Consider the following 24,204-nt stretch of genomic DNA (forward strand, 5'->3'; position numbering starts at 1 on the left):
ACAGCTGTGTCCAACAGTCAGGAAAAAAAACAAAGAAACAGGAGCTGTACAACAAGGTCTTCATTCTTGCACGATAGCAAATCAACAGCTGCACGGTGTTTCTGCTCAATCTTTTCCAAAATCAATTCCACAATGAGCTAAAAAGAGGCAAACTGTGTTAGAGGAAGTTCAGATTGGACATTAGGAGAAGGTTCTTCACCGGGAGGGTGGTCGGTCTCTGAACAGGCTCCCCAGGGCCGTGGTCACAGCACCAAGCCTGTCAGACTTCAAGGAGCATCTGGATGATGCTCTTAGTCATACGGTTTAGTTTTAGGTAGCCCTGAGGAAAGTAGGGAGTTGGACTTAAGGATCCTGATGGAATCTATATATATTCTATATTCTGAACAACAAAACTGCAATTCTGTGGTCAGGCAGTAAGCTGAACGTTAACCAGATCTGAAGCACTACATGTTAATCATTCAAGTCCCTACAGAGTTAAAAACCAAAACAAACACACCTCCACCAAACCTAGAAATGCCCTTTAATAAGCGCATAGAGTCCTTCTGTAAGTCTGGAAATGAAATAAGAAACATTTGACATGAACCTTATAGGACAGACGCATAAAATGTAATATGAAAATCCAGTCACCTGTCTCCACAAGAACAGCTTTTCAGGACAAATGTCCTTCTGATGAGAAAAGTTTACATATTTTGCTGGTCTGTTTAAAAGTGACTTTTCGAAAAGTCAAAACAACCCTTAAATTTATGTCTCTGATTTGAAGGCTCATTGGACAACCAGAATTAAACAGTTCACGTTGTCCTGAACAATTATTTACAGGTAGAGAAAAATAGCAGCTTTACCTTCATAAACAAATCGGCATGGCTGAAGTCTCAAGCAGAACACAGTTGACTAAATGAACCATTAAACCAGATTCAAAACTCACTTATTTTTAAACTTACTCTATTAACTGCTGCAGTAGGATTACTGCATGTAAAGGAAGGATATTTGGGAAGAGTTCTACACTGAATTCTGCTTGATTACAGTAAAGAAAACCCTGTCACTGATCATTTGTAGATTACGACCATCTTCATTCAAGGTTTTAAGTAGTTTTATGTCCCGTGTGGGAGGAAAGATACCACATCACATTGCATCAGCACAGGCAGATTATTTGCATTCATTGCTAATACGAACTATTAGACTTCAAAAGACTCAGGATTACACAAACTTTTTTAGCTTCTCAATCTATTCCGATGCTATGGGAGCCAGCCACCTCCAACAAGCCTCAAGATAAAATACGACAAATAAATAGGAGACAGCTCAGTTTGGCCTAAAAAAAACTGCCACCTATTCCTCCTTCTTGCCTTACCAACATAAATACAAAATACATGCATGCTGGTAGAGCAACAACAATATGGTCTCAATTTCTACCAACATATTTTATACTGAGTGTCAAAAACACAAAGTAGTACTTAATCTCCACATATTGAGAACCATTTCAACAAACCCACTTCCACAAGAACAACAAATCAATTCAAGAAGCTCTGCAAATAGAATTTATAGGCAAGCCTACAGCAATGTATTTAGAGCAACACTACCAAAGGATACTGTTTTTTACTTGTGGCACAATTTGGAAGTAAAAGTGGTTTCAGCTGTCAGAAAGATATTAATTTTTCTTCATGTATTTACAGTACATAACTTCATTGTGATGGATTATTCTTTTACCCCGATGGTTCCCACATTACCCTACAGCTGGTATCTTGTAGTCTCCGCAGTAAAAGCTTTTCAAGTTGCTCAGAAACATTTGTAACTTCACTACTTTCTAGATTGGTTACATAGGTTTCCACAAACTAAAAAATAACCCTTCTGAAGCACACATAGATGTCAAAAATGTCCCACTTTTTATTTCCTCATTTAATCAAGGAATCATTTCGCACTGAGCAAAACAAAACAGCACCTTGCTTTATATTTCTTGCAGCACATTTGACTTGATATATATAAACTTCCCAGACACTCAAAGGCATACAGAAGTCTGTAACACATGCAATATGCCCTTACTCAATGCAATACCTCTTCTGAACAAAATCCTTCACTTCTAACCTTTCGTAGGCACACAGGTATGGGGACAACTAGAAATGAACCTCCCTGCTTTTTTTGAGTTCAGCACATATTGAGGAATTTCCACTAAAATGCTTGAAATGGTTACCCAAAGAGATTTTAAAGATTCTCCTCACAAGGAAGCAGAACATTTAAAGATGTGTCAGCCAGACAACTGCTACTCTTGTAAGAGCTATACAAGCCACAACAAAGAGTTCTCAAAATTAATAAGAAAATGCCAGGTATGCATTTGCTTCCACTTTGCAAACATAAAGGTGGTTTCATATTTATTAAATATGTTTTCATATTTATTAAAATTAGCACAAAATGCAGAAACTGTTAATCCACAAACACTGCAGTACCAGTGCTGGAACAGGGACTCTACAACACGTTAATTCGTTTGCTCAAAACATCTCATCATCATTACAGGGGAACAATTCTAAGTTACACACAAAGACTTTTAAATCTTCAAGCATGTAGACAAGTTCAAGCTGCGTATGAAAGATAAAGCTATCAAATAAGAATAATTATCAGAGATAAATGCAAAGGCAGGAGATAATTAGCAAGACTTTTTCTAAATGACTGATTCTCTGGAAAAATAATCTCATACAAGTAAGTTAACATAATGAAAAAGAAAACCTAATACAAGAAAAATAGGGCAAACATTAAAATGTTATACGTCCTATAGTGTATGTGATAATGGACAGCTGAAACATCATAACCAAAAGAAATACCACCTGCATAAAACAGGCACACATGTCCTACACAAACATTTGCACCAGTCTGCACACCAAGGTCCAGCTGGTTTAATATTTCTGTCTTGGCACCGCTCACACAAGACCCAGACACATTCTACCCAAGGGATATAGTGTTCACATGTCACATTCTCTTTTCAGCATATTCCCAGATTTGGGGGCTTGAGCCGAGATGTGAGTCAGGTCTAAAATGTGGCTCAACAGGCTCTCCGTTGATGTCTTCCTAGATCAAAGTTAGCGCTGGAAACAGTGAAATCAAGTTTGTGCAGCACTACCCTCAGCTGAAGAGCACTGCTTGGTTCTAAAGAAAATGCTGAATTAAAACAAATTCTTTACTACAGTTGCAGACGAAGATCTACTTTCTAGAATTGCCAGGTTTCACTAAGCATGGCCATCCTGTTAAACTCTCTCAGAGAGAGATGGGGGATGACAGGGTGAGAAGAGAAGCCAACACAAGGAAGTGGATGGAAGACCCCTCACTGTTAGGCTAATGAGCTTTTCGATTTGGTGTACAGGGCAAGCTATGCACTCAAATTTAGTGACAGACATACGTTATTTATTCACATAATAATCAGAATAGTATCAGAATAATCCAGAGAATTAACCGAAAAACTACTACCGCATAATTACAATGTGGTCAAAACTTGTGTTGGTAACAGCAGTGCCTTGGTACCTCAAGTTGTGACATACTACATGCCAGTGGTTCTTTCTCCTGTAAAGTGAGGGACATGCCTTTGGAAAGTGGGTATTTGGGAAGGAGTCTCATACACATTTTACCATCAGGAGCTGCAATTTTACAGAGCCAGGCAACAAAGGTTTTGAAATTATCACCCACAAAGAGCTGTACATAAAGTGAAACATTTTATTCACTGTGTCATTTCTCCTAGATGCATATTATTGACCACTATAAGCCTTCAAAACTTTCCTGTCAATCTAGGTCTGGCAGAGTAACAGAACAAAGTATTTCAATATTGCCTGTGAATGCTGGTTACTACCAACAGCTACACAATATAACTTCATAAAGTTATACTGGATTCCTTAAAAAATTTAGGCAAATTAACTGGCATGTGAAGATTAATAAAGCATCTGTAAATATTTGGGTCATAAAAACTTAATGTTTCCTTACTGGTTAAGATGCTGCTTCTTTCCAGTTTATCCTTGGCCCCAGCTGCATCAGCCTGTTCCCAGCTAAGAACCCTCTCCTGACACAAGTTTACTCAGCTCTGCAGCTCAAATGGCAGCAGGAAACAGAAGGTCAGGATTCAAGCTTTACAGAAGGTATGTAGTAAAGTATAATCGTAGAGGAACAGAGTTGTTTAGTTTACATTGTGGATGTCTTCCACCATACAAGAGACTACTACTTCATTTACAACATTAAGCATTTGAAAAGTGAGCTGCAAATCTGCTACTTACTATCAATGTGATTTAGCTATGTCAAGACATATTCAGAGGTCCTAAATTCTCATATTTCCTTGTCATAGTGTAGCTCAATGTCTTACCTTATAGGCTGGTAAACTGCTACTACGTGGTCATAGTCCTTCACTGATGATCCTTCCACCATTATGAACCTACAGGCACCCTACAGATGACTTTAAATGCCTGTGAACTACAATACACCCTCAGTTTTATAATCACATATTACTTTCAGTGAAAATTATGTCTTGAACACTCATATGATAATTATGAGCACATTAATGGCATCTTCCAAAGCACCTGGACATTCAAATTAGCATTGTAGCCATGTTCAAATTCCAAACCACATTTCCTTTAAGTTTCCTTTTTTCCTCTTTCTCCAGGCTCTGAAGCATCAGATTTGAAATTTCAGTGTTTGCACTATCACACTTCAAATTGTCTTTGTATCATAAAAGGTTGCATTAGTATCATTGTATTAGTCTCAGTGGAAAATGCAAAGAGAAAATACTTGATGTCCCACTACAGAAAAAAGCTAGTCTTTTGTCTCCTGCTGTGAGAGTGGAAACTTAATCACTTTGTATTCCAAGTTAAATGCCCACATTATCCATTGCTACTGAGCCTTCTGTCTGGTAAACTACAACTAATTTAAAATCATTGCATGAACTACTTGTGCTTTCAATAGATCAAAATACTTTGTACTCCTTAGCCTAACAAAATATGGAAAACAATAAAACATTCTACAAGCAAAGACACCTAAGGAAGTGTTTACCAGTTGGTAGTATCTTCTTGCAGTCTTAAGAGAGAAGACCCTTCCTCAGATTGCCAATGCAGCAGCTCGCCTTCAGGATCTGAACAAACAGAAGAAAACCATTAAACAAACAATACACGGTATTTAAATTACATAATCCAGTGCCAGGGGTAAATCAAAGTTAACCCTGCAGTGCCAAGGAACCTACATAATTCTTTAGGAATGCAAATAAAACACGCCGACTTCAAAACCACTGGAAGTTCTGTGGATGCGACACTACAGGCAAATGCAGAGGCATCGTTACAGACTCTTCTGTGACTCAGGAAGGCAATTAGCTATCCATGATCACAAGCATCAGAAATAGAGCACTGCATCTCACCACCACTGAGTTAAGTCACACATAGTTACAGCACAAGAAAATAGAGCATTACATCTCTGCATTACTGAGCCAAGTTACACATAGCTGCAGCAGAAAAAGTAGGTTTTGGTTCAAGTTTTATTTACAGTGTCATATATATTGCGCACAGGAAAAAATGCTTCATGGCTACAATCTGATTTATCAGTTAAAGACAAATTTGGCCAATGGCAGTTTTTACCTTTCTAAATTTGCTCTAGGATTGCTTAAGATTTCCTGCTTCAAAACTAAGTCTCTAGTTTAGAAAATCAGTATTTGTACAGTCGGAACAGCATTTCTTATGGAAACGTGGCACTGAGATAAACTGCAAACATCCCAAGGTTCTTCAAGTTCATTTGGAGGTTTATGCAAACACTCTACCTTTTTTAGTACAGTAACCGAATGATGAACTGGCCAAAACTGGCAGCTTTCTGTTGTGGCAAAAGCTTCATAAGCCTCTTCCATTTGGGATTTTATAGGCTGCTTCTTTTTCAGGGATTTCTTCTATTTTACATACTTGAGTATTTATCACCAACCTGCCTCCAGTAAAAGACTATTGCTCCTACTTCAGGTATTGTTCCTGATACCAGAGTCCACCCTGTCAATACATCACATCCCAAGGTTTCTTTTTAAGAGTGATCTTCCCATTTTGTACTACAATTCTGTTTCTACCTATACAGCAAAGTCAACCACATTCTGCAATGCATCTGTTTTTAGCATAAAAATCCCCGTCACGTCATTGCAGGTCCAGCTGAAGAGGCAAAAAATATTCAGTGTTAATTTGTATTTATCAGCTCTTGGCAGCTTCACTTACATCAAATAATCCTGATTAATAAGCATTTAACAAAAAAATATGCTGCTTTGCAGTGAAATTGGTATTACCGATTTGTCCTAGCTTGGGAAGGGAGGGAAAGAGAAGAGCTATGCAGTATCAGGGCCTGGGAATGATTTTAGTCACAGTGAAAACTATCATCAAAAGATACCACCCATTCCCTCCCCCACCTCTGCAAAAGAAAACCTTGTGACCTGAGCAGCGCAGCTAGAAGAGAAGGAGGCAAGGACTCTGAGTTACTATGCAAAAATTAATTAACAAAAACCACAAGGGATCCTATTCGCAGCTACACCAAAGCAAATAGTCGCAGAGAGCTCAAAAGCAAAAACAAAAAGAGAGTAATGTGAGTCAAGGACAACTTTTGCCAATTCGTGCCAAGGCAGCATCTAAGATAAGCAGGTGTCTGGCAAGTTTTTTTTGTCTGCCCCACACCCCTACCCCCCCTCCAGAGAAAATGGAATCTAAAAACCATCCAGGCACCTTATCCACTTCATTAAAGCACGGGCTTTAACAATTGTTCCACTACCCTGTTTCAGACACTTTCATTCACGGTCCTCTTGCCAAGCAACTGTATAAGGTTAACAATTCAGTCAAAGACTTCTGAATGGAAACCGTACGGTCTTATACTCGCATGATGCTCGGCAAGTTGCTGAGCAGAGCGGCACCATCACTGTCCACAGCCTGGCAAAGGGATTTGAAAGCTCTCCTGGCTGAGTGACCATTTATGCAATTGCAACATCTCCAGTTTCCTCCAACACGCTCAAAGATACTTCCTCCAGCCCTGCTACACTGCAGTATGAAAAACTTCCTATTCGGTTCCAGAGAATGGATTTTTTTCAAGGACAATGGATCATTTCATTAAACAGAAAACTTGTGTTACACTTCTCACATATCATGCTGCCAAATCTGAATGTTTAAACTTCCTCATCGCTACACGCTTATTATGATCAACGATGCAGAGTCTGGTTGGAGGCCTGTAGTTAGTGGAGTCCCCCGGGGTCACTGTCAGGTCTAGTCCTGTTCAACCTGTTCATCAATGACCTGGATGAAGAGACTGAGTGCACCCTCTGCAAGTTTGCTGATGATACCAAACCAGGAGGAAGGGCTGACACACCAGAGGCTGTGCTGACATCCAGCGAGACCTGGACAGGCTGGGCAGAGAAGAACCTGGTAAAGTTTAACCAGGGCAAGTGCAGGGTCCTGCACCTGGGGAGAAATAACCCCAGGCACCAGTACAGGGTAGGGGCAGACCTGCTGGAAAGCAGCACTGCATGGAAGGATCTGGGAGTTTGGTTGACAGCATGTTGACCATGAGTCAACAATATGCCCTGTGGCCCAGAAGGCCAATGGTATCTGGGGTGCATTAGGAAGAGTGTGACAAGCAGGTTGAGGGAGGCTGTTCCTTCCCCTCTACTCTGCCCTGGTGAGGCTGCACCTGGAGTACTGTGTCCAGTTTTGGGCTCCCCAGTTTAAGAAGGACAAGGAATTACTGGAGGGAATCCAGCAGAGGTCTACAAAGATGTTTAGGGCTCTGGAGCATCTTTCTTATGAGGAGAGACTGAGATAGCTGGGTCTGTTCAGCCTGGAGAAGATGAGAGGGAATCTCATCAGTGCTTATAAATATCTCAAGGGTGGATGTCAAGAGGATGGGACCAGACTCTTCAGTGGTGCCCAATGACAGGATGTGGGGCAACAGGCACAGACTGAAGCACAGGAGGTTCCATCTGAACATGGGGAGAAACTTCTTTACTCTGAAGGTGCCAAAGCCTGGAACAGGCTGCCCAGAGAGGCTGTGGAGTCTCCTTCTCTGGAGACATTCAAAACCTACCTGGACACATTCCTGTGTGATCTGCTCTGGTGAACCTGCTTTAGCAGGTGGTTTGGACCAGATGATCTCCAGAGGTCCCTTCCAACCACAACTATTCTGTGATTTTGTCTTCCCAAGAGCAGTATCTAAGCCTGCATGAGACTCACCTGTCCTTCCAGTCCCACACAGCTCTGTATTGCTCCCTCCTCCTGACTGCTCAGTTTCCTCCATGCTGTCACTCCTCCCCAGTAATACCCCATACCCACACACCAGCCTCCAAGTGAGCATGGGAAGCAAGTGCCAGCAGGCACAGCTGGACAGCAGTTCTGCCTGGGAAAATGTCAACCTGGCAGAACAGCAATACATACCATGGACTGGAGGAATCATGGAAACATCCATATGCAGAGAAACTATGTAACCTGTCAGTGCTGGGCACAGAATGAAGTCTTCTGGGGCAGGAGCAGGTGCTGCACAGAGGTGCCGGCCAGTGTGGGACATCGGAAGGACCATGTGCTGGCATGGCACAGAACAGAGACCTGCAGACACACAGTCCCTTTGGAAGATCTCCTAAGCTTTCAAGGAAACAATTCCTTATACATCATCTAGATTAATCTGGTTCAGTTGAAAAAACCTGTCAAGACAGCTTCTTTATTTTTTTTAAATAATAGATCCCCAAACCATAATCTACAGCATAAATAACACAGCTGAGAAAAGCTAAGCTGCCAACACAGTTTTCAGCCAATATTTGCTCAAAAATTAATTTTCTTTATTTCAGCAGACCTTTGTGGAGCAAAGTAACTCTTCCTTTGAGAGGCTAACGAGAGTAGCAGGTGAACAACAGAGTAAGCTCATTCTCAGAGGGTATCCTTGCTTGCCCTCCACACATTGTGTAGGTATAGCTTTGCAGGATGAGTTCAAAAGAAGAAGGCAGGCAATAAACTTACTTGCTACTGGTAAATTAGGGAAACTTCACTTCTTCATTTAAGCAACTATCTCTTACTTCATTAGTTTTGTCACTTAAGGGGAAGGTGGAATTAAACTCTGAAGTACAGCACCTGATTAAATCTTGTTCTCCACACAAGATTCATGCTCAAGAAAACTATTAAACATACAGATGCAAAAACTCTCCTGCGAATCGCACAGTGTTTGTTTTCCTCTAGCATACATGTTTCAACAGGCAGAATCACAGTCACCATTCCCAAGCCTGCAAGTTTTGCGCTCATTGGAGCTACAAGGAAGAACATTTCTGAGAAGTTTATTAGTACCTGTGGTTCTCAGGAGAGAATGGTAAAACCAGTAAACACAGGGGTCAGCATGTTTTACTGAAAGATTCAGAGTACTCCATGCAATACAGTTTGCTGAAACACTGGCAAAACAGCTACTTACTGCCAGAAATAGCAGGTTTGAGGTAGGGGCTTAAAATTATCTTAAATAATTTTTGAGCTTTTGCCACCATTAAAGGAAGGTTGCCACTCACAGCCCAGGTGAGTCCTGTGTTGGATCTGGCTGTAAGGCTTCACAAGCAGGTAACAGGGATGACTCAGGGCTGAGACGCAGAGGGAAACAGAGATCAAAGCAGCATTTCCCTAAATTTTGCACAAACCCTCAACGGCCAACCCAATAACCTGTGCTGCAGGCAGACACTCACCTCCCAAGGACACTACCAAGGTGACCATCTGGGGTGGCCTAAGAAGCCATTTCATTTCCTCTGTGATTGGTAACTTACACAGCATCTTCAAAAGCCCAGAGAAACAGATTTCACAACTTAATATGCAGGTTGTTTCAAATGAAAAGCTTTTTCTAAAGTACATTTAGGAATAACTCCACCTGGCATTACCTTGTGTACCCAACACTGTTGTACTGATATGAGCTGCATGTAAAATCATGTTTCACACATCATCTTTGCCTGTGCTTGACTTTGCCGAGCCCCAAACATAGAGAGCGCAGAGAGACAGCAACAGGGATTTGAGGTGATGTAACCTCCCCAACACAGATCGCAACGAACAGTGACAACAGCCCATCAACAGGTTAAGACATACCTGAAAAGCAGAGTAGACCAAAAAAAAATACCACGCACATAAATACCCATAAAGATAACTAAGTGTCAGAAGGCTTATGGTAGCTTATAAAGAACTCTGTTGCGAGACATAAGACAGCACACAAACTGAGCAGTCGAAGTAATCCCTGCAGAGCTGCTGACAGGCTACTGTTCAGAGTAAGGCAGCTATAAAAGAGGCAGAAAGCAACACATCCAGTGTCCTGCGAAAACAGGAAAACCTATAAATACTAATATTCACAAAGATCCCTGACAAAAGTTGTTTGAATATTTTATCTCTCATGAAAATAGACTACTTTTTTTTGCATCACCAACATATATTGCCAAAACTTTAATTTTCAGCAGAAAGAAGAGATTCTCCTGTGATTTGAGGAATTGGTGGTCAGATATCTATTAAAAAATCCCCAGCAGTTTACTTCTACGCAGTTGAAAAAGTTCTCACACCTTTATTTTCAGGACAGCAATGAAACTGAGTGTTTAAGATCAAAATAACAATACTAAAACTCAATAGTTTGAGCTTCAACTATACATCATACAGTTAATAACAACAATGCTAGGACACATTACAAAGTTAAAACTATTTACTTCCAGAATATTGCCCAGCTCTCCTTCCAGGTAACACCACAGCCCCCAAGAGATACCCTTTTCAACATCAAACTAGTACTTTTCTTCATTCAACAGTTACAGGACTTTAATATGACCTTCCTTATATGTTTGAGCTGGAAAGCATCAAAACGTATTCATGTACTAGAAGTTCATTTTGTGTGTAAATCAAGATTGTAGAGCTAATTAAGAGTTGCAAAGACAGATGAAAAAGATTCACATATAACCTTCCCTTGTCCCCCCAGCAAACCTTTGGCACAGGTTTAAAGCATTATCAGTCCCACACAACACATGTCATTCAAGTATAATTTACCAAACAGAATACTGACCAGCTTTTCCTCTGTTAATTACTCCAAAGTCATAGAAAGGATTTCTAACCGTGAACACTTTTTCTCCTGTCAGTGCCATATCTCAGCTTTCAAACACTGGCCTTGATATTTTGAGCTCAGTAGTGTTGCATGCTTCCCTCAAAAATCAAGGTTTGCAAAACAACTTTCAGTATTACAGAGGGACTGAGTCTTAGAAGATGACTACCCTTACCAGCTTTATTACTTATTAATTGCAATGGGGAATAGAATGTGCTGCAGATCCAGGAGGGACCTTGGGGTGCAGGAACCTATGCCTATATTTACTGTAAACGCAGCGCAGCAGTAGGAAGAATGCAGCTCTTACGTAAAAGAGAAAAACAAAACTGCTAAACACCTATTCGGTTAAACCATACAATGACCATATTCCTCTGTTTCAAAGACAAACGTGGAAGTGCAACTGTACCGTATACAATCATTTGAATACACTAATGTAACACAGACTGTTTGACTACAGGCAGTCCAGAATACATTTGAGGCTGGACTTCAGTTCCCCTTTAAAACTGAGCTACTCCTTAGAGACCGACTAAAGTCTTTGAATGACTCAGCTCGGAGATGACGAGGCAGGACACAGGTAACGTGTCCTCCAGATCAGTCATGGAACAGGTTTCCATAGCAGGGTATAAAGGGCAGGTACGTACAGTTACACGGAGACTGAAACAAGAGTAATCTTTTCCTACTGCTGGTGTGAGGATGTTCTTCACACAATACAAAGGAGGAACAAAAAGTTGGTGAGAAATGTGCAATCCTTGCAAAAGCTCTGATAATTCTGGCAATCAGATGTCAGGAACAAGTTATTGATATGTACACTTTGACTTGTAAACTTTTAGCCATAGAGAGAAACAGGCACAACTTGGAAGGTTTCTTCATTCTGAAGTACAGATGCTACATATCTCTTCAAATATATGGCTGCTCCTTGGATACCCAACACCTGACCAAAGGTTTTAATTACGCTATAGAAAGCAGGAATTAACATCAGACCAGTCCTCATTTTTCTACTCTCTAGAGAAGCACAATGAAAAAAATTAAGGAGGCACAATGAAAGAAAGGGAAAGAAGGTCTCTGTGTGACCACAGTCAGCAGACCAGCAGGACTGCTTTTGAAGACCCTGCTTTAGCAGTTAAAGGTACAAGCAATCTATGTCAACTCTTCAATAACTTAAGGCTTGTTAACAAGAACACAGAAGGTGCATATCCAAACTCTCCAAGAACAGTTTTAAGATCTCCATCGGAAAGAGATCTATTGTAAGCGAAGACTAAACCCAAAGACTTTCACACTCCATAAAAATTCCTTCTCACCAGGTTCTGCTGTGTTTAGTCTTTCCTGAATCCACCCCTTAAACTTCTATTCATGAAGTGTCCCAGCTTCAGCTGAGCGAGGCATCAGCCTGGCTTACAAGCAGACGCTGAATTCAAGAGTCCTCAAATACAGATTAGAGTTAAGGCTTCCTTTATGCTACAATCAGTGGTTTATTATGCCAAAGAGTTTCTGAAGGGGGAGGAGAGATACTATGAACCCCTGGATCTAGATAGCTGGTCAATATATATTTTTTTTCCTGTTTCCTAATCAGCTGGATTTACACAACCTTGTTATCTAGTTCACAGAGACTAGTCCACAGGCATTACTTCCAGCTCTTAGACATGTTTACAGTGGTTAACTTTATCTGATGTGCAAATACTTTAAGCTCTTAACTTAAAACAGTTTGAATGATCTTTTTAGAATCCAATATTTGCCTAAAAAAAAAAAAAGATACTGCGGAGTTCATGTTTGAGACTTTGCGTAGGAAGTCTCACTCTCAGAAGGTTGTCTGCAGCCTACCTCGGCTTCTACATCCGCTTCTCACTAGAGAGACATGAAAGGCAACTGGACTCCTGTTTCTGCACCGGAAATCTGATGAACTTTAAGCCACTCTTACACTCCCACATCCTCCCATTTAGGTCTGCACTGAGAGAGCACAAGGTCTTTGTTCAAAGTGTACTTGCAGATGCCATCATCTCCAAAAGCATTTCTCCTACATTTAATGTGCCTGTTGACAACCTCAGTCAAAACAGAAGCACAACAATTTTTCTATATTACCCTGTATTTGGAGTAACAAAGGAACCATTTAAGAACAAGTCTTACATTTTTCTGCTGAACTGAAATAACAAACACCAGCATTCAAACAGTTACATACATGCAACAAGGGAGTCAGTTCATCCTTTTCAAACCAAACTTCACGCTGGAACAGCAGTGAGGTAGGAAAAACCCCTACTTGTATTAGGAGACTTGTCACACTGCAAAGCTTTTTTCCTACTATACAGCTAGAAAGACTTACTTGAAGGCTAGCAGATTCTGAAATACCTTTTTTCATTAAGAAATGCAGCCACAAAACTCAAATATACACATGAAGCAAAGGCACTGTATGACATAAAATTCAGATAATAACATAAAATTCACATTGTAGAATCACGCTTATCATAATTTCAGTAGACACAAAGTTGCTGTACGTAAGTAAAACTCCAGCACCAGACATGTGGCTGTAGCAGATTCCCTTAATCCACTTACCATTAAGTTTGGAAGTGGATGCAAGGACATGCAACAAGAGCACCATTAGTACAAGCACTGGACATACCTTCAGGCACTCAAAGTCCTAGGACCACGAATGTCAAGAATAGTAGAGTAACAGGGATAAATGGCACTAATAAGTGTAACCAGACTTGAAATTAAGGTGCGTGGCTTCTACAATCTCCAAATTTAGATGAGGGACTCCATTTGTAAAGTGCTTTTAAAACACGTGACAAGAGAGTCACTCTACAGGCGGAACGTGCTTGAGGCTGCTCCCTCATGAGAAACCCACAGGGCCCTTACCGCATCGGGCAACCAGAGCGTATGAGGTTTATGTTCAGCAAAATGAAAGGCAGGGACTCCTGAGCTCTCCAGAAATGCGATATCTGGAAAGGTGTGATACGGATTGTGTAATGGAAGTGCAGTGCAAGCTCCAGCTTGGCAAAAGGTGTAAACAGAGCGTGTGCACACGCAGCATGGACACGTGCCTTCGAGGAAGGACCTGGCTCCATCATGTGGTGCTGGAGTACTCATCTGTTTGAGGACTATGATTCAGTGCCCACAGGGAGTGCTGGATTTGGTGCAGATGCACAGATTAGCTGTACGCCACATACGTGTCTGGCTAACAACAGGAAAAGGCTACACACACATACACAATTAAGAGTACTTGGAGAAGCTAAATAACCTATAGAACCTACAGAAGCTATAACAGGACTGATTAAACCATTAAACCCTTCTTGGCCCCAGATTCACTCAGTGCATCTACTGAAAACTTCTGTATCATCTCTGTTGTAAGGAGTCTCAGAATAAGTGAAGGTCTTTAACTTTCACGATAGACAGGGTTTAGTTTGAGTCTCATCATGGGTTAGAACAAACATTACCTACTATGGAATTAATTGCATTGCCACTCATGAACTTATGCAATTTATCAGGGACATGTGGCAAAGACACTGCCAAGGAACTAGATGATTTATGGGTGTTCTTATAGCAAAACCTCCTATAGCAGGAACTTTCCAACACAGCAGACATTTGCCAGCAATCCCTGAACACTGGAATATGACAAAAACAAGCCAGAGGAAGCGAGAAGACTTACGCAATGATAAATCTCATTAATAAAGATATGCTTGTCACTGTGGCTAAACCAGAAAATTGCCTTCCAGTGCTGTCATGAGCATCACAGAAAGCATACTAAATCAGGCAAGCCAACTTCATAAGAGCAATGCAAAACACCTTTGGCTGATCAAGTGGCTTTCAGTAGCTTGCCTTTCAATAAAACCTAAGCTGGCTTTCAAAGATTTAATAACAAGACAAATATTAACTTATCCAATGTCTTATCACCCAAATCTAGAAATGGATGTTGGCCTTCTTGGCCTTCATCACCCATATTTTTGTTTGTGGAAATTCAGTTATTTGCTTAAGAATACAAATATCAGCAAAAATAGAAGAAAAAACACCACACAACATGACCGAGTTCTACCAGATCTGAAAGTATGAAAGGTTTTCACTCGGATATACTTTCAGTCAATGTGTCATTGCTGAAGAGCTACAGAAGTTTCACAGGGAATTACTAACCTTGCTCCTACCTTATAAACAAGTTTTATTAGGAGTTATTCAACTACATATACTCAGTTTAATGCTGCAGTAACTAAAGAAACACATGTGATCCCAGTTTTTAGCTATGGACTTCCTATTTGCTTTCAGGTAATTAACACTGCTGTACCTCAGTTTCTCATCTGTAATGAAGCAAAGCACAGCAGGACTTCAGCCAGGTGTGCAGCCTTTGAATTCTGCTAGACTAAGAATCTTGAAGGGGATAAGCACAGAAGAGGCTCTTTATTGACCCTAAAGGCAGTCACTGAGGACGCACTGGGTGAAGCACACATGCAGAACACCTCTGAAATATCCACACTACTCCACATTACAAACAGAAGTTGCTGAAGCAGTACAGACTCCAAAAATCAGATACTGCATTACTACCTGCCAAATATATTGATGTTAAACTCTCATGTATCAACCTGAAAAATAATGAAATCTATTGTTCTACTGTTGAAAACTTAAGCTTCTTGGGCCTTACAGATAGCAAGAAGTTAACGAATCATTTGAGACACTCCAATCTAATCCTGGACATAACAAACAGTTACTGCACTTCAATAAATGGATTATAGTTCTACCCATAACATCTTTTATTAAAACTATTTTGAATCAAAAAAAACATTATGCAGGTGTTCCAAACTGCTGATCAAGTTAACCTTCCATGGAGATTGCAAATAAACATAATTAAAAGAAGGAAAAGATGCACATGTTAAACATGCTTGAGAAAAACAAAACCAATTTCATTCAGGTCACTGAACTGTAACATTGGTTCTTGTTGGATTATTACAGCAGAGCGTCATAAGACATCTTCTAGTTAGAATGTACTTGTTAAAAAAGAACACTGAACTTAAATTAGGACAACTTTTTAAGATGAAAAATGAGCGTAAGAGTACAATTTACATTCTACTAGGTGTACAAAAATAAAATATATAGAAAAAAACTGCTCTCATGGGGAAGCCTTATGATTCAAAGATAGGTTTGTGGTCTTGATGACGATCCAGAGCTCAACTCAAACCACTACAAAGATTCACAAATTCTACCCTACCTCATATACCAAGAGTCTGAAGAATAAACTGCCCCTGGAAAAGTACAACCAGCTTCTTGGTTTGTTGGTCAGCCAGAGTATTCTCCAAGATCACGAACACCACGCTTATGACACAACTGCAAACACGTACAGTAACAGAGAATTTATCAAGCAGCTCACGAAACTGTGGAAAAATATTTTTCTTAAGAAGCTAGGTAGGGAAACAAGGCTCATTCAGAAAGGTGGTACCTCTCTAAGTCTCTGTTCCATGACACCTTTTTAATAGACAGCAGAGGCATTAGTAGTTGTGCTTCCTTTGCCAACTTTGAAACCTGCAAATAAGGGGTACCATTCCTATAAGAAGTGGCTTCAAAATCCATAGCTTTAGGCATCCAGAACTTTCCATAGATGGTGGTACATCCTGGTGATACTGGAAAACAGCACCAAACACGAAGGACACTGACAAGAACTAATTCATGTTAGTTGTAGGAAAGCCCTTATTTGCAAGGCAGTTTCTCAAGCCTCATTCACGGCTGTTGCTCACATACACAGCACTGCGACAGCAACGCACAGCAGGAAATTAAACTATAAGGAAGTAATTTCTTCATTACCATAAAGCCCTGTACATACAAAGTTTTGATTATCATAAGAAATTATCAAACAGTATTTTACAGACATTTGGCTTCTGCCATTGAGCACGCGCTGCCCATAGCAGGAAAGAGCTGCTTGAGCACTCACTGATGTCAAGGATCACTGTTCCAAAAAGGTACACTGAGGTAGTGCCAAGCCACTGAAACAGATTTATTTCAGAAAACATAGTTATAACCTTTCTACCAGCCAATAAAAGCTACACTACTTAAGGGCAGTGACTCTCAACCTCCTTTCAACTGCAGCTCTTTCTACTTTGTCATAAGCCCATAATCCATAAAGCCAAAAGCAGAGTACTTAGTTCATTTTCTTTGAAACCTTTATATGACTGGTAAGAGCAGATGAACAGCAAAAGCCATCATTTGCTCAGGAGCCAAACTCAAGTAGCTTTAAGTAATGTTTATGCAGAATGACATGGAAGTTCAAAAGAAGTACACTTCTCCTTTCCATCTTGTGTATCAAGCCCAGACAGGGCCAAAACAAAAGACCAAAAAAAAAAAAAAAAAAGAAGAAACTAGGTCCCTGGTGGTTATACCCGATCTATCTACTCTTCCAAATGTTTCTGTTCATGAAAAGGTTTTCAATCAAGAGTCACTGTACTCTGTCCTGGGCTCCCACAAAGCTGCTGTCTCACATATACAAAATAAGAGTTAGAAAATTCCCAGTTTAGATTGAATTAATATTTAATGCTATCAGTTTTACATGTAAAGTTCAGTCGTGTGTCCTAGCAAGTGAATAAAATGGTTTATTATGAGATATGCATTGCACATCTTACATCACTTTAGATATTTCCAATGGAAAAAGAGCGAAGCAAAGAACCTTAAACAACTCACTCTTTCTACACAGGAATTAATCTAACTTTGCTCAGCATCAGAACCTTTCACAAGTTGACAGTCAGAAAGATGTTCTACAAGAGAACATCATAATAGTTTAGGGTTTTAATCTTAATTTATCACTGCACTTTATCAAAAATCAGAGCTCTCCAGAAGTTTTAACAATAAAACATTCTGAAAGTTTAATTAACAATGGTTTTATTAAGTTATATTGTTTGTGTCACTATTTGTGATATTTGAGTCCGTCAGTAATGGATTTCATCTGCCATCAAGCTGCACACTTACTCCCAACAGGCTTCTCTGATGTGCAAGCACTGTTATCAGAAATATTCAAATCAGTAAAGCACTCAAAAGTGTTGCAACACAGTTCAAAGTCACTACTATAAACACCAATCCCAGAATGCAAATTCGTAGCTTTCAGCCTTTTCTTTAGCCTGTAGCCCTGTGCTGAAGAATAAAAATGTGTTCCCGGCCTGTTTGCTCTTTAAAAATACCTAACTGGATATTTTAAGGAAAAATGAGCACTTCTGAAGCGACTGAACTTTAAGACTTCATTTCTGCTTTCAAAAATTCTAGCCAAGTCTACTTTTCACTATTTACAAAATAGATACTCAGAGACTAAAATAGATGTTATTGTAAGTTAGAGAAACCAAAACCTGCCCACATGCATAATATATATATTTTTTTTATTCCATTTCTGAAGGCAGAGAGCAAGCAGTCCCAGATGCTCAGTGTAGTTAGGAAAGACATAAAAAAACCCTTGTCCTCCAATCACTTGCAGAAAAGAGACCAGGCCAAAATAACACAGTTCTGGGAGAAATCTCTGCATATGGAACCAAGTCCTTGTCCAAAGTTTCATGAGCAAATTATTCAAATACGAGGTCAACTCTGAACTTACCTGAAATGCCAGGGAGAATGAAGAAGTATCTACAGCTGCCAGCCTTGTTCTTATAAATCTCTTAACTCAGAACTATTCAAAACATTAATTTATACAGCTGCATTGTATTGAGGTTAAGTGCAGGCAAGCTTTCAGCTAACCACTGTTACTTGACTAACAGGGGAAGTTAAGCAAGACCTGATATCTGCTCTGTCAGTCAAGAATAATGTTCTTCTGGTTTTAAAACATTACTTACGCTGTCTCTATACAGCTATACTCAAAGTATTCTTTATTGGCAGAAAAGTCATGGCAGTTTGTTCCTTTCCATGGTAGAAAGGAGATAAAAATCAAGATGTTATTCCTGGTTCTTTCTACGTTAAGACAGCATACAAAATGTAAAAGCAATCTTGTTTCTATATGAAAAATCACGTGCAAAGGGCAAATGAAATATCTCCTTGTGAGCGGAGTCTCCCATTATATCCTAAAGTACATACAAAACAAATATTAAACAAAACTGGCACAAAGGCACATAAATCAAAAGCTGGCGTCGAGGCAGTCAGTCCCATGTTACTTCTGAATGCACACTGACAGTAGCGATCACTTGTGACAAAGACCACAGGATTATCTCCAAACTTTTGCTTAAAGCATTTGCCTTCACAGCTTTGAAGGAGGGACATTTTTTAAAAGGTATTTGCAAGACACTAAGTGGTTCCTAGCTTAAAGATCTGTTCTGTTATCAGACCTGGCCAACACCTGTTTCTCCTCCCCACAACAGTAAGGTCAGTTGGCCTGAATGACCAGCTTTTTTTGACCTTAGAATCCATGCAAAAACAGGAAGGATGCTGGAATTTCATAAGACGGTTACAGACATAACCCTTTGAGGTCCCCCATAAGTCACTTGTCAGTGGCGACAGTTTATCACAGTTGGATTAGTAAGAATTACTGTCACTTCTTTACAGACTGCATACCATCAGAAGAAAAGCCTTGAGATACACAGACTTAAAAACCTGAAACTGAAAATGAACATCATGAACTACAAACATTGACAAGAACTGCTGCAAGTTTATTTAAGCTGAGAAGGAACTACTAGACAGAGGTAGTGGTAGGAGGTAATATTAACCACTTTATCACCTGTCCCCATTATCTCCTGGGGGAGACAGGAAGATACATCTCTTATTGCTGTACAACACAAAAAAAGTTAGCAAGAAAAAGTGGGAAGTAAAAATAATTAAAAAAAATAAAGAAAATATAAAAAAATTAGAGGGGAAGAAAGATGAGAAAAGAACTGTAACTGGTTCCAATAAAGCAGCTGTAGTTATGGGTTAGGTAGCAGTCTGGCGTTGTCAAACTTTCATCAACACCTGTGTTGCCACAGAGGAGTCCTTCCTGTCAAGCACACTTCTAGTATACATACACTTACAGCTTTCTTCCATCTTCCATTACAAACAATCTCATCTTTCTTGTTGGCAGGTAAGAGTCAACACTGTGACTTTTCAACAACCTTCTTTTATTCTAAAGGTTTTAGAACTCATACAAATCACTATGCTTCGGAGTAATTCCAATCCCAAGAATACACAGCCCTCAACCCAAAATGCATGACAGTCAGTCAATATATTACTGTTATATACTCAAACAGGTTTCAGTTTTACTTTGCAAGCTTACTCAACACAATTCCTCCCAACTCCTAGGACTAAACTAGGACTCCTCTGCCATTTGCCTTACGCTTTAAAGACTGCAACAACACCAAGACCGTCAAGTAATCAAGAGTTGCCTAGAAAACTCAGTTGTGCCACTGTGAACACTACACTTAATGCAGTGAGCCTGTATTATCATCTTAAGTTTACAGACAAAAGATTTATCAACAGTGAGTTTTGTGTTTTAAACCTTCCAGCCTATCTTTCACACAGCCGAGCCCAGTTCTTCTACCTAACATAGTTTCCAGGTGTATCATAAGAAAAATACCGTCCACGAGACGGTTTTAAATGCAGCTATCTAAAGTCAAATCTAATCAAATTGTGTTTAATGAATACTGAGATTTAAAATAAAAAGAAATACTTTGTCAGTGTACAACAGAAGACAACAGCAAAAAGAATTTGCTGGAAGAGGTAAAATCTTATTCATTTCCCCAGACACCATAATAGCACTATGCCAGTTACCTTAACAGTAGCCAGCACAATAATCAGTTGGAACTGCAGTCATTTCCTGATCCTCTTTACACACATGCACAAAAGCTGCTGCTCTGCAACAAAAATTATTTTAGGTTGTAAAAAGAGTCATTAACAAATACTTCTTTTGCTAAATTACTGTTTCAGTTAGATACACAATTTAAGTCAGTTTTACACAAAGATACAGTTTAGGGTTTGGTTTGGGTTTCTTCGCGGGTATGAAGTCACTACAAAGATAAGCCTCCCAATTATCTTCCAACAAAACAGTTGTCAGAACTATCTGGGGAGGCTAGTGCTTATCCCAGGTTTGCTTCAAAACAACAGGTTAGTAAAACAAGGTCTGAAATAATGACGACAGGGCAGAGATAAGTCACATTTGCAACAGATTTCTGCAAGGATCAGAAATGCAGCATTATATTGAAACACATCTGAACCTGAAATAATGTGCTGTTTAATTTCTTGGCAGGGCTTATGTTTAACGTGAAATGTACATCAGCAAAATCTTGGATATTTAGGATATTCCACTAACTGCCAGCACTCGGTAAGAGTTTCCCTGGCTATTTGCACTAGCAGCATAGTGTCACAAGAAAATAAAAAGCATAATTATTATCTGAGGGAGAGTTAAACTCTAGCTTTCCTCAACAGCATGTTATTGACTGCCTTGTGATGACCTTCAGATTAAGACAAACTGTTCGGAGATTTTGGAGAGCAAAAAAGTTCTTTTCACTTTTGCTGTTTGAGCAGGTTTGACCGTGTGTTTGTGAAACTGCTCCTTCTTTACTGATGCTAAAGGAGGCTAAAAGCCACATAAGTGATTAAAACACAAGTCCAAAAATTAAGCTGTACCACACTGTTTTAAGTTGTTCTTCCAATTCTGATGAACTACATAGCCTTAAGAGAACATGATGGAAACATGCAGTTCAGACCATGAATGTGTAACACAAAGCCAGTGCAAATCACCAGATGCGAGAAACATCTAGAAACAGGTTTTCTCCACCCATCACTGACTGCTGAGAATCATGTTACATTTGTGAAGGGAGAAGGACGTCACAGTCTCCCCCAACATCCTGCTCTCTGAATTGGAGAGAACTGGATTTGATGTCTAAACCGTTTGGTGGGTAAGGAATTGGCTGGATTGTCACATCCAGAGAGTAGTGGTCAATGGCTCAACATCTGGGTAGAGACTGGTGACAAGCAATGTCCCTCAGGAGTCTGTGTTCGGATCAGTACTGTTTAACGTCCTCATCAATAACACTGGGATTGGGTGCACCCTCAGCAAGTTTGCACATAACACCAAGCCAAGTGGCGTGGCTGACACCCCTGAGGGATGGGATGCCATCCAGAAAGACCTGGACAATCTCAAAAAGGGGACTTATGTGAACCTTTTAGAGGTTCAAAAAGGCCAAGTGCAAGGTCCTACACCTGGCTTGGGATTACGAGCAGCCCTGCTGAGAAGGACTTGGAGTACTGGTGGATGAAAAGCTGGACATGAGCGAGCAGTGTGCACTTGCAGCCCAGAACAAGTGTCCTGGGCTGCCTTCAAAGCAGCATGGCCAGCAGGTTGAGGGAGGTGATTCTGTCCCTCTGCTCTGGCAAGACCCCCCCTGGCGTCCTGCATCCAGCTCTGGAGCCCTTAGTACAGGAAAGACATGGACCTGTTGGAGAGGATCCAGAGGAGGCCACAAGGATAACACGAGGGCTGGAACAGCTCTGCTGTGAGGATAGGCTGAGAGAGTTGGGGTTGTTCAGCCTGGAGAAGGCTCTGGGGAGACCCTACTGTAGCCATTCAGTACTTAAGGGGTCCTATAAGAAAGATGGGGACAGAATTTTTAGCAAGGCCTGTTGTGCTAGGACAAGAGGTGATGGTTTTAAACGTAAGGAGGGGAGATTCAGGCCAGACATGAGAAAGAAATTCTTTATGATGAAGGTTGTAAAATACTGGCCCAGGTTGCCCAGAGAAGTGGCAGATGCCTCATCCCAGGAAACGCTGAAGTTCAGGTTGGACAAGACTCTAAGAAACCTAGAATCATAGAATACTTTGGGTTGCAAGGGACCTTTAAAGGTCATTTAGTCCAACCGCCCCGCAATGAACAAGGACACCTTCCACCAGATCACATTCATCTAGTTGCTTTAAAGGCCCCTTCCAACCCAAACCATTCTGTGATTCTATTATAGCAAGCCTAGGAGGGCATCCTTCCTCGCTGGTTCACTTGAGTACTTGTGACATGAAGTTATCTTCCACAAACTTCAAGAATTCCCCTGACCTGTTTGTCACATCAGTATGGTAATGTCACCTGATACCTGGAAAGTTGAAACCTCCCATAAGGACAAGGACTACCAATCCAGAGATTTCTCCTAATTGCCATAAAGTAACTCCTTGGTGCTTACATCCTGGCTGGGCAATCATTAATAGACACCCACTATGCCACCTCCTTTGTTTTCCATCCCCCTAATCCTCACCCAGAGTCTCTCAACTGCACCACTACTAAATATACAATCAAACCTCTACCTTATGTATGGTGTGGCACCTCCACCTCACCTGCCCTGCCTACCCCCTTGAACAGCCTGTAGTCCCCCAGCCCAGCACTCCAGTCATGTGGCTTTTTCCACCAAGTCTCACTAACACCAATGACACCCTGACTCTGGGAGATGACCACAGCTTCCAGCCAAAGGCATCTGCAACCACAACACCCATAGCTGCCTGTAGAGGCAGGGGCACCCCAGCCCCCCCGCTTTGCCCTTTCCCTCCCTGTGAAGAACTGGGGAGGCTCTTGGGGATAGGGTGAACACGGGGAGCCTCAACATTCCCTCCCAGGAAACCCTCAAACAGAAGGCCACAGCTGGCAACCCCCGAGTCCTTGGCAACCAAGAGACAGAAAGGATCACGGCATCACCAGAAGTGCAGCTCCCACTATGCAGCCACTGGTCCCCCTGATGCTTCAGCCTTTTGTCCATCCTGAAACTTTCCACCCCAGAGGTAGGGACTGACCCTGACCCCTGCAGCCTGGGGATGCTCTTAGGGGCAAGAGCAGAGGTGGTTACCAGCTATTGCTTCTCTCTCAGGCTCAGCAAACCTGTACAGACTGCCCATGCAGGAGCAGCGCTTCCACACAGCCTGCGCAACCCCAGCAGCAGCGGTACCCCAGACACCCCAGCAGGTATGGTACCCCTCTGCTCTGGCACCATCAGCATCCCCAGCACCCCCATCCTCCCAGCATTTTTACCACAGGGCTTCAGTAATCCTGTGCAAGCATTCCTGCCCTTGCCTGAGTGATGCTTGCCCAGTGAGCACATTTTACAGGGAATTTCCCAAATACTTGGGGACACGCCTCCTGTTTCACCTCCTATTGGCAATTCTCCTGACTGATCTGCAACCCCATCCTGCCAGCACAGCAGATCACCCCACAGGGAATACCCCAGCCACAATCTCCCCACATGCCTGGTGCAGAGCCAGAGGACACCAACAGTCAGGGC

The 24,204-nt window shown here is 41.0% G+C and overlaps 1 protein-coding gene across 11 annotated transcripts in view; it reads right to left on the reverse strand.

Moving 5' to 3' along the window:
- Nucleotides 1–24,204, reverse strand: part of CYRIB (CYFIP related Rac1 interactor B) — a 101,801-nt gene that overhangs the window by 37,045 nt on the left and 40,552 nt on the right. For 10 of the 11 annotated variants that reach the window (XM_065054410.1, XM_065054413.1, XM_065054404.1 and 7 more), the window contains one exon: nt 5,011–5,089. The gene's annotated coding sequence lies outside the window, so the exon portion shown is untranslated. Of the gene's footprint in view, nt 1–4,327; nt 4,936–5,010; nt 5,090–24,204 lie in introns of those variants that run through there. The other variant, XM_065054408.1, reaches the window with a different exon arrangement.

This window comes from Columba livia, chromosome 2, assembly GCF_036013475.1.
Source record: "Columba livia isolate bColLiv1 breed racing homer chromosome 2, bColLiv1.pat.W.v2, whole genome shotgun sequence".
Classification (NCBI taxonomy): Eukaryota; Metazoa; Chordata; class Aves; order Columbiformes; family Columbidae; genus Columba; species Columba livia.